The sequence below is a fragment of the Otolemur garnettii genome, unplaced genomic scaffold (genome assembly GCF_000181295.1).
Source record: "Otolemur garnettii isolate 467f Iridium unplaced genomic scaffold, OtoGar3 scaffold00063, whole genome shotgun sequence".
NCBI classification, from domain to species: domain Eukaryota; kingdom Metazoa; phylum Chordata; class Mammalia; order Primates; family Galagidae; genus Otolemur; species Otolemur garnettii.
This window is the reverse complement of record NW_003852458.1, coordinates 7,517,232-7,527,863: the sequence shown is the minus strand read 5'-3', so window position 1 is coordinate 7,527,863 and position 10,632 is coordinate 7,517,232. Positions and strand designations below refer to the sequence as shown.

At 37.5% G+C, this 10,632-nt stretch overlaps 1 pseudogene; it reads left to right on the top strand.

The window, feature by feature from the left end:
- Positions 1-7,295: 7,295 nt before the first annotated feature.
- Positions 7,296-7,961, top strand: LOC100946413 (annotated as a pseudogene).
- Positions 7,962-10,632: the final 2,671 nt, after the last annotated feature.

Genomic DNA, 10,632 nt, shown 5'->3' with positions numbered 1-10,632 from the left:
TTTGTAAGTCAGCTGAAGGGGACATCAGTGGTATTAACAGTGAGAATCAGGATTAAGTAAAATTTAGGAAAACCAAAATGTGACATAAAGGGTTAAAATATATATTAACAACTATTATCCAATGAAATGTTCATAAATGTAATAATGTTGTTGAATACATTAAGATTTAAGTCTGACAATGAAGTTTGCAAACTTCCTAGAAAAAATATTACCTCCTTGCTGACTATCACTACCATCACTTTCTAAGTACTCCCTTTGGGAAGCTACGCACCAATGCAATTTTGGAACTCTTTCTCTAGAATGGCCATCAGAGCTGTCATCATATTATTCTTGATGTCCTGAGTGTCGTTGAAATGTCTTCCTTTCAATATTTCCTTTATCTTCAGGTAAACCAAAAAGTCTTTGGGGGGCATATCAGGTGAGTAGGGAGGATGTTCCAATATGGTTATTTGTTGACTGGCTAAAGACTCCCATGCAGACAGTGCCCTGTGAGCTTGTACATTATTGGGATGCAAGAGCCACGCTTTTCTTAAGCCAATATTTTCAGTTCAGATTTTCCTAATTGCTTCTCTATCGATGTTTACTTGGTCTGCTGTGCTCTTCACAGTCAGCTGGCAGTTCTGACACACAGTTCAATGAAATTTTGCAGTGTTTTCATCAGTTCTGCTTGTTCCTGACTGACCTGACCACTCTTCATCAGTGATGCTTTCTCTCCCCTCAGGAAAACATCCATCCATTTGCACACTGCCATTTCTTCGTGGCATTATCTCTGCAAACTTGGACTAACATGTCCCTGATTTTACTTTCACTCTTGCCAAGTTTAATAAGAAATTTAATGTTCACTTGGGTCAGTACAAAAGTTTTGAGACACTGTGTTATGGTCCATCGTTTTATTTCCAAGAAATACAGTTAACAGCATCCTTTATGATTCACCTGTGCAAGGTTCAACTTGGCTCAGCTTATGTGTGCTGCTGGAAGGGTCTGATTTATTTCTATCTACGTGGATTTTTTTATTTTTTTCATGTCTCAAAACTTTCATCATGACCCATATATTTGTTGCTCTAATTCAAGCTCTGTTATTCCCGTAACAGCACACAGAAGCACACAGGAACCATAATGAACGCCACTCAGCAAGACACTGCCACACCTCAACACTAACACAGCTGTGAGCCAAGGTTATGAAACCTTACTAAGCTGTTTGTTCACCATTACCAATGTAAGCATATGGTTTCAAGTTCATGAACTTAATTGTCAGACCTCCATAATGCTCACAATGAAATATCATAGAAGGAAAACTCTCAGATCTTTAAATCCTACTTTGCTGGAGCAGGACCAACGCAATGATGCAGTGATATGGAGCAAAGGAATATCTATCCAGGACACTCATGGGGGAAACCAAGACACCTCTTCATGAGTTTTACTCCCCTTCTTGTGGTGCCCATTTTGTCATCTATGAAACAGGATTGGAATAGATAGATAACCTTTGAGATTCTTTCCTTCTTTTAGTTTCCATTTTAATGTTCAAGAAAGGAAATGAAAAAGAAGGAAGAAGAAAGTTACCTTCCCTCTGGGCGTTTTCTTTAGTAGGACTCAGGAGCTTACATCCAGGTCTACAGTAAATGAGGCCTCATCCTGATGCCCCTTCTCTTTTTAAATCAGTACTAATATCTTATATTTTGTTATCCTCAAATAGAGAATAAAAATTAATGAATAAGTTAGGGAAGCCTTATAGCGTACATTGCTCGTAGACAAGGACTCCTATGGTCAAACTTCCATCATGCTTCCTTGAGGCCTCTTCTCCTTCAGGCCTCCTATTGGGCCTGCTAAGCCCAGTTTTGGCAAAGAATTCTACCAAAGAGAAATAGAGAATTCCCTGTCCCTGTACCCAGTCAAGCTCCTTTTCCTCTGCTCTTATTATCTAACCACGTTCCTCTTCCCTCTCACCCTTAATCTCAAGCTCCTCTTCATGGTTTCCTAACTTCTCCCATACTCTAACCCCTGGCTATAGATCTCTGCTTGTCTCTGTTGTACCCAGGATTTCCCCAATCCCAGTCTTCCCCTGTAAAATTCTTGACACCTACTCATGCAGTCTTAGATTAACATCTTCCTTGTTGTTTTTAACAAACGTGTAGTAAATTATTTCTGTTATCATTAAACAAAGGCTATTCCAGCAAAGCTGAGACTATACCAAGCTGTCTGCTCTTCACTTTTTCTACAAAAGCAGAGGCACCAGGAGAAACGAGGTTGGTCCTGTACATTCCCATGCAGAGCGAGGGTGGGAAGTGTGAAGAGCAGGGATCCTGGCGCCAGTTCTACCACCAGGGCTTACTTGCAGCATGACTTTGGGCAACCTCCATTTCTACAAAATGATAACAGTACCTGCCTCAAACATCATTAGAATAACAATGTTCAATGTGCCAAAACCGTACCTCAAACATCATTATAAGGCAGAACTATGTTCAATGTGCCAAAGCCATGTTAGAATCTGAACTCTGGCTTTAGACCAGCTTCTAAAGCTGCCCTTTATATCTTTACCCACTGAGGTTGACCTTGTCTCTAAAGTATCAGGTTTGGTTTGGTTTTTTCAGCATTTCGCTGCTTAGTTCTACAGGTATGGTGAAATAAAATGGCAAAGAGAGCAGAGTACTCTGCATCCGTAGGGAAATGCTCCCGTTCAGAATAAATGAGGCATCTGTAAAATTGCTCTTAGCAGCTAGCAAATCGAAATCACACAGGGAATAGTTTAGGTATGCAGTCCCCAAACAGAGATGACATTTCATTTAGGGAGCAAGGCTAAGTTAATTTGGCATGCTCCAGGCACCACCTAAATCTTTTGCGTTTCCATGGTATTGACCATGCTGCCAACACAACCATTGCAATGACAATTAGAAAGATGCTATTTTTGAACTATGTATTCTGTTTTCATGTGGGATTTTTTTCTTACCAAGATTTAATAATTCATGAAATTCTCAAGATTTTTTTTCTCATTATCTTCATGCCACAATAAAATTAGAGCCACAAATGTGGGAAGTGTTAGTACAAACAGGAAAAGAATTGGCAAGGCATTTTAAACCCTGCAAGATTTCTTAAAACGTATTTGTGTATTTGCTCCTATTCTATAGGTCAGAGCTTCATGATCCATTATTTCAATCTGCCTTTCTTGTGTGTGTGTGTGTGTGTAATCAAATCTTTACAAGAAAATCAATTTCCCATAGAGAATGTTGTCATTTTTCTCTCCTACAGAAAGAGTCCCAACTATCAGTTTTTGCTCACAAAGTGTTTATTGAAAGTCAACTATGTACTTAGCATTCAGCTAGACACAAAAATTCAGAGGAAAAGTTTCTACCTTTGAGGAGTTTAAAATCTAGTTAAAAAGAGGAACTATTAAAGTACGCAGAAGTGAAGGTGGTGTTCTCCTTGCCTTCCTTCCTTCTGGCTGGAATGTGCTGATCCTTTTGCCAGAGCCTAACATACCCTAAATCAAAACAAAAGCCTGGGATCATGGGGTAATTATACTCAGGACAGAGGGATGGGAAAGGGATACTTCTACAATAAGATCTATTAAAAGGATCTGCAATGAGAAATGTACAAGTCTGTTGATTTTATATTATTTACATACAAAATCCAAATGGTTCTCTACCTCCAATCTCAGGCTTATCCAAGGTGGAGCAAGATGGATGTAATGAATTCAGAATTATCTCAGAGGCAGAAGTGAAGTGGCATCCACTGAGTTAAGTACAGAGGTGCAGGTTACTCAAAAACCATGGGGGGAAGGGAGGGAAGAAAGAATATCAGAAGTGGAGGTTTGTTACTTAATGACCACAGAGTAGTAAGTGAGTGGTCAAATTAATATATTTGATCAATTAAAATCTTTAAAATGAGATAAATAGCTTAGTTGATCTCTGAACGCTTGAAAAAATCTGTTTTTATAATTTCATTTTAGCTGTGTCAAATGAGTGTCAAATTAACTCAGCGAGTTAGAAAATACAAGGTCTCCAGCTAATCAATACTTCTGTTTTCTTTAATCTTTTACTGTACACCATGGAACAACTCATGATGGCGTAATATGCAACTTTGTAAATATTTTGTAAAAATTAATTTGAATTTGAACGTGCAAACTACTCTTTTCTAACTCTTCTGATTGTTTTCTTCATCAGTTTAGGGAACTTTATAATATTGGTTTGATCCAATATAGGTAAGAATGCAAAATTCATTCCTATAACTCAGTGAGTCAGTCCAAGGCAACAGGAAGAAAAGCAGCATCACCAAGACAACAATAACGAACATTCATGTAAATTAGAAAGCAATTTAAATGCATCTTGCCTTTTAATATTAATGATCAGCTTCTAAGAGGGCAGTGTTAATATTACTCTACTGTTAGAATAGGTACCATTTACATTTAGCAGAGTTATGATTTCTTTACTCATAAAGTACTTAGCAGTACACTTAGAACTGTATCTTGAGCCTTTCTGATTCCTAAATCTATTTCTTTAATTCCTGTAACTCCTTAATTCACATAATGTGAGCGATTTAGAACAGAGTATGAGTTCTCCTAAAGGATGAATAGGATTTCTTCATGGACTGAATGAAACTCCAGAAACGGAAATATGATGAAAGCTATTAGATACTGAATTCACATCCTTGTACCTGCCACCATGTTGTGTTGATGAAAAATAACACTTTGGAACTCAGATTTAAGAGTGAAAAGCCAGGGAATAAATCAAAACCCCAATTTTCTGCTCTCCGGTCTTTAGCAGAATAGAGTGGGCAAAGGGAAACTTTCTCCTTACTTACCTCTGCTGTGGGGAAATTCAGTATTTCTCCAACATGCTTCCCCTGTGGTCAGAATATTAGGCACAGAGATGTAATTTACTGCAATGTATTTGAAATTTGAAGATGTCACTCTGACAGAGTATACAGGGAAGGTTGGTGCAAAGCACTTCTCTAAGTAAAATCACAGTTGGAATTTAGTAGGTAATTACAAAGCACTTTTATTTGTACGTCAAAAAAGATTTAAAGAGTTTGCTAAGCTGTGATATCATTTTCAAGCTACCAGTATGAAGCAGGAAGAAAAATCAATATCTTCCTTGTTAACAACTTCTGTGTCATGATAGATCCTTCTTAATTGTCTATTGTATGTCTTTTCTTTAACTTGTAGACCCTTGGTAAAGTGATATTGTCTGGAAAGGTTATGGTAAAGCTGTAGTTTTCAAGCGAAGGGAAGAAAATAAACAGAAGCTTTGATAGAACATGTATTCAAAATTTTTAACAAAATTGTCACGAAGGAAGGATCAGGACTGAAAATTCCTTTCTTCTGTCAGTTGTAACTGAGAATATTCTTTTTCTTCCTCATCTATCTTATGAAATAATTGTACATTTGTATCATATTTAGAATACGTGGATTAGCATATGTAATAAACATGTAATTGAAATTTCACTAGAGATTTCCTCAGCAGCTGTAACTGAGTGCAAACCAGAAGGATTTGCCAGTTCATTTATTTGTTGCAGAATGCGCTGAGAGTGTAGTAGCTACCAGACACGATGTGAGGAGCAGGGCAGACAAAAGTTGTGCACGTGGATTACCCTTGGAGAGTTCACCTTGTCGGGGTTGAGAAGCACATAAGAGAAAGTTCACAGAACGTGCCCAGCTGTGCGCTGCAATCCCATAAGTGCTCGAGGAACAAAAAACAAAGGATGAACCAAGAGGCTGACAGTGGAGCAGGAGGAGGGGGGTGGGTGTGTTAAGGCATCAGGGAAGACCTCTTTGAAGAAGATGATAAAGACAGAAAGTTAGCTCAGCAAGGAGAGGAAGCTACTGTGCTCCAAGCAGGGGGTGGAATAAATATTTAGAGTTGGAAGAAGGAAGACCAAGAGGAAGCCAGGTGAAGGAAGGAGGCAGAGCCAAGGCTGAGATCAGATGGTGCAGTGTCTTGTAGATCACAGTCAGGACACCGATCACAGCAGGAGTGTAATAAACCCACTTTACACTTTTGAAAGATGTCAACAGGATCTACAGGATGCTACAGGAAAATGGACTGAAAGAGAGTGAAAGCAGAAGCAAGAAAAATGCTCGGAAGGCTTGTGTAAAGTCCCAGCAAAGCGAAGGCGCTGATGGAGGGAGCAATAGAAAAAATGAAAAAGGTCATCCTAGACACGAAACCTCAAAAACGATCTCTATACACATGGTAGGTCAGAATAGCATTATAATGTCCCATGTCTTGAAAGTAGTTTCAGTTACACAGGTGTATGCATTAGTCAAACTATTGAAAATACCTTTGTGATCTGTATAAAGACACATTGAACACACATCAATTATGAAAGCTGACTTATTAAGGGGAAATTATACTAATATTTGCAGTTTACTTTGAAAAGCTTCATGAAGTAAGATGGATTGATGGGAAGACAGAGGGATGAATACATGAATATGTACATAAAATAGATAAATATCAGTGATGTAGCTAAAAAGTCATACAGCTGATTATAATGTTACTTTGTGCAGGTGATTTGGAATTGTCTATCACAAGCCTTGAAAATGTATATTTCTTTGACCTAGTCTATTAGCAATATGTCCTTGAAATAATCAGAGGTATGTAAAAAGATTTATTCTATAATACTGAATGATAGTGAAAAGTAAGCATCAAGATCTATACGTAAGAACATGGATTAATGTATTTTAGTACATTCACCTGATTAAATTCATTGTCCTTAATATCATTTGATGGGAGAGAATTGAAGCCACCATGAAAGAAATTCAAGATGTATTTCTAAGTGAAAAAGGATAAGTTTGTCATATGTGGTCTGTATTTTGTGAATGTATTTTTAAATAGTATTTGAAATGTCATAACATTTTCACTTTTCATTTTATTTTTCAAATTTTCTACAATACTGAATGTATGTCTACATCTTTCAATAAAAAACAAAAATATAACTTGAAAATAATTTTACCATTAAGTTATTTAAAATTAAATTAGACGCCATGAGGAGCAATATTTATATATCACAGCGGAAATAGCATTAAAGGTCTTTATGGGAAGTGATGTGGGGCCAGACGGAAAATATCCGCCAAGGACCCAAAAAAGGCCAGCAGCGGTAGATGCGGCACGCAGGGACACAGAGCCAAGGTGCGGCCAGCACACACGGGCAGAGCCAGACAAAAAGTAGCCATCTTGAAGAGGACATAGGATCGGAAGTTGTTGATCATTGATGCATGTTGACAACTCCTGTCTCTAAAAGTTTTTTAAAAAACTGGACAAACGGTTCTCTACCCTGAGAGGTGAACCACTGAATTCTTCTTTATGTCTGATGGAGATTATGATTACCTCATCAAGTTTTTAGCTTTGGGAGACTCAGGAGTAGGGAAGACCAGTGTACTTTATCAGTACACAGATGGTAAATTTAATTCTAAATTTATGACGATGGTGGGGATTGATTTCAGGGAAAAGAGAGTGGTGTACAGAGCCGATGGGCTGGAAGGAGCCATTGGCAGAGGCCAGAGAATCCACCTGCAGTTATGGGACAGGGCAGTTCAGGAGAGGTTTCGTAGCTTGGCAACGGCATTCTTCAGAGGTGCTATGGGTTTTCTTCTGCTTTTTGATCTGACAAATGAACAAAGTTTCCTCAACGTCAGAAACTGGATAACTCAGCTACAAACGCATGCATATTGTGAAAAGCCAGATATAGTGTTATGTGGAAATAAGGGTGACCTTGAAGACCAGAGAGTAGTAAAAAAGGAAGAAGCCAGGGGACTTGCAGAGAAATACGGAATCCCCTATTTTGAAACTAGCGTGGCCAATGGGACAAACATAAGCCAAGCAATTGAAATGCTTCTGGGCCTGATCATGAAGCTAATGGAACGGTGTGTGGACAAGTCCTGGATTCCTGAAGGAGTGGTGCGGTCCAGTGGTCACACCTCTACCAATCAGTTAAGTGAAAACAAGGAGAAGGGGGTATGTGGCTGTTGAAAAGTCACAGAAGCGACATAGTGAACAAGTGGCCCATGGCTGTGCTCTTCTCTGTGAGTGATCCCTGGTATAGTGAGAGATGAATGGGCACTGTAGACAACCTGCTTCTCACCATTTCCAGTAGGCCTATCAATAAAGCATCCAGTTTTAAAATTAATTTTTTGCAGCTTTGTAAATATTTTCTTAGGAGTCAGTCTGAAAGTTAGGAGAACTATTTCACAGAGCTGAAAGTGCCTTATGAAACCTTAGCCTATGACAGTAGATTATTCTAGGATTCAGGATTTTGCAGCCACAGAAGAGTATATTCATTACATAGGGTGACAGAGGATACTGTCTGTCACCTGCCTTAATGTAAACAGGCACAGAGTCACATTTAAGATCTTAGATGCAATTACAAAACTATCACAGTATGGATAGTCCTACTATATGTGACCTTCTAAAGTGCCATTTAAACCACTTGAATGTCAAATAAGACCTTTCACATACACCAGTTCAATGTCTTCGGGTATTAATTTTAGGTAAGCATTCTCTTAACATGAATATAGGACAAATTAAGGTTATGTCCATAGATTCTAGGTAAATTGGATTGACCAACTGTACACTCCCGGTGCCTTTTTGTTGGTGGGAAAGGGAGTGGGGGTGGGGGCAGGGATGGTTTGATGGAGTAGGGGCAACTGAAGTGGGACTTCTGGCTCCTCCCTATATATTCATTGCTTTGAACTGTTGATTGAAAGGTTAGGGTATTAGATTTTATGGCTCCAGGCACTGTGATTCATACTATATTTGGCCCGTGTGCTGGCCAAATATCTGAACATCGCTGGTGCTTGTGCTAAAGTTATTTGTGATTAGTAAATATTTAAGTTCTTTTTCTTTATATTTATCATGATGGCCTGGCATCCTTAGGCTGCAGTTTCAATTGGCTTGTAAACTGCTCTTCTCTGTCCTCACCATCGGGCTCTGTATTGTTGATATTTGCAACTTGTTTTACTTTTCCATTGGTTGAATTAAAGGAATTAGTTATAAAATGGTGGATGACAGACATTTGTATCTAAGCAATCACATTTGTACTCTAGTTCAACATGAGAGAAATGAAGTATTCCATAGCTTGTATTTCTTTTTTTCATAGCTTGTATTTTTAATTGAGATCACGGGCACTTACATACTTGCTGGGTCTTGCCAAAACCATGTATTCTGCTACACTGCCAAAGTGTCTTCATATCAAATTAAAGGTGGTTTTAAAATAGGGTTTTTGAAAATTGTTCATAAAGTTTAAGGGTATTCATTTAAGGGAAAATTCTTGTTTAAATGGCTTAAAGTAAATTAAAATTTCCAGAGGAAGTATCACTCATAATTTAGATAAAGAATAAAAGTAACTTTATTTTGTGGTGGCAAATGTTTGGCAGAACAGTAATTAGGCAAATACAAGTATGGTAAAAAATAATTACTTTTATATAATTTTCAAATGGATTGTTATTGAGCATCCATCATGTTTTTTGTCACCATCTTTCTACCACTCCCGTAACAAACTTATCCATGGTTAGTAATATTTTATGTATTTATATCCTTGAAATAGGGACTTCCTTTAAATTCTAAGGAAGTCCTGGGGGCCTGTGCATTTGAATTGGGTATTCTAGTTAGGAAAAGATTTGGGTGTTTCAAGGGCAGGATCTCAATCACATAGCGTGAGACTACATATTAGAGCATATTTTATACGGTCCATTTGTGTAAAAATAAGACAATGTTTGTACATTACAGTTTTCAAGAACCAAATGAGTAATTAACTACAGATTCCATTGGCCTTAAACATACAATTCAATGTATACAAGATACAGTACATACATAAGAACCACCTTTAATTATTGAAATAACCTGTATTCTTTTTGGAAGAAATTGTTTAAGTTTTATATTGAAGTACCATATTTTTATGTGTCAATGTATTTTTCTATTTACGAGCCTGTGTAAAAGTAAAGTACATGTCCCGTGAATTGTGTACCACCAATTAAGCAAATAAAACAAGTGGTATAGACAAAAAAAAAGAAATAGCATTAAAACCTAGAAGTAGATCATAGCTTTGAAATTTTACATTATAATCAGAATACTAAATGGGAGCTTTCTTAGTCTTTTATCTATATTTGACTCCTAATTTTATGTACTATAGGGAAGCAAATATTCCTTATGAGGTTTTAGAAAATAGTCAAAGGAAACTGCTGCCAGAAAAACAAGCCAAGAAGCTTGTTGGCTGACATTTAAAATCTCAAAGCAAAGACAGAAAATCAAAGACAGGAAAATCACTATTTGCGTAGGACAAGCCTTAATGCGTCTCAAGAAAACTGTTGATGTTTTGTTTTTGCTAAGTTTTAGAGGGGTTGTGTGTTTTGTTTCCTTTGTTTTGTTTTTGGTTTTGGTTTCTTTGGTTAAGGCGATGGAAGTTCTATGACCCACTGAACTTTTTATACCATTAAGTTAACCTTTGGCTAAAAAATGGTAGATTATTTACCTGTGGTTACTTCGTTCCCTGTAAGTCTCAGGTTTTCTTGAATTTCTGTCCGAAACCTCAAAAGTCTCTAAGGATAGTGCTTGGTATTAGTGGTGAAAACGCAGTTTACAAGAGCTCTATTAGGCCACATTCTGGATGGTTAAAGCAAAGAACAGTATCTATTGACATTAAGCT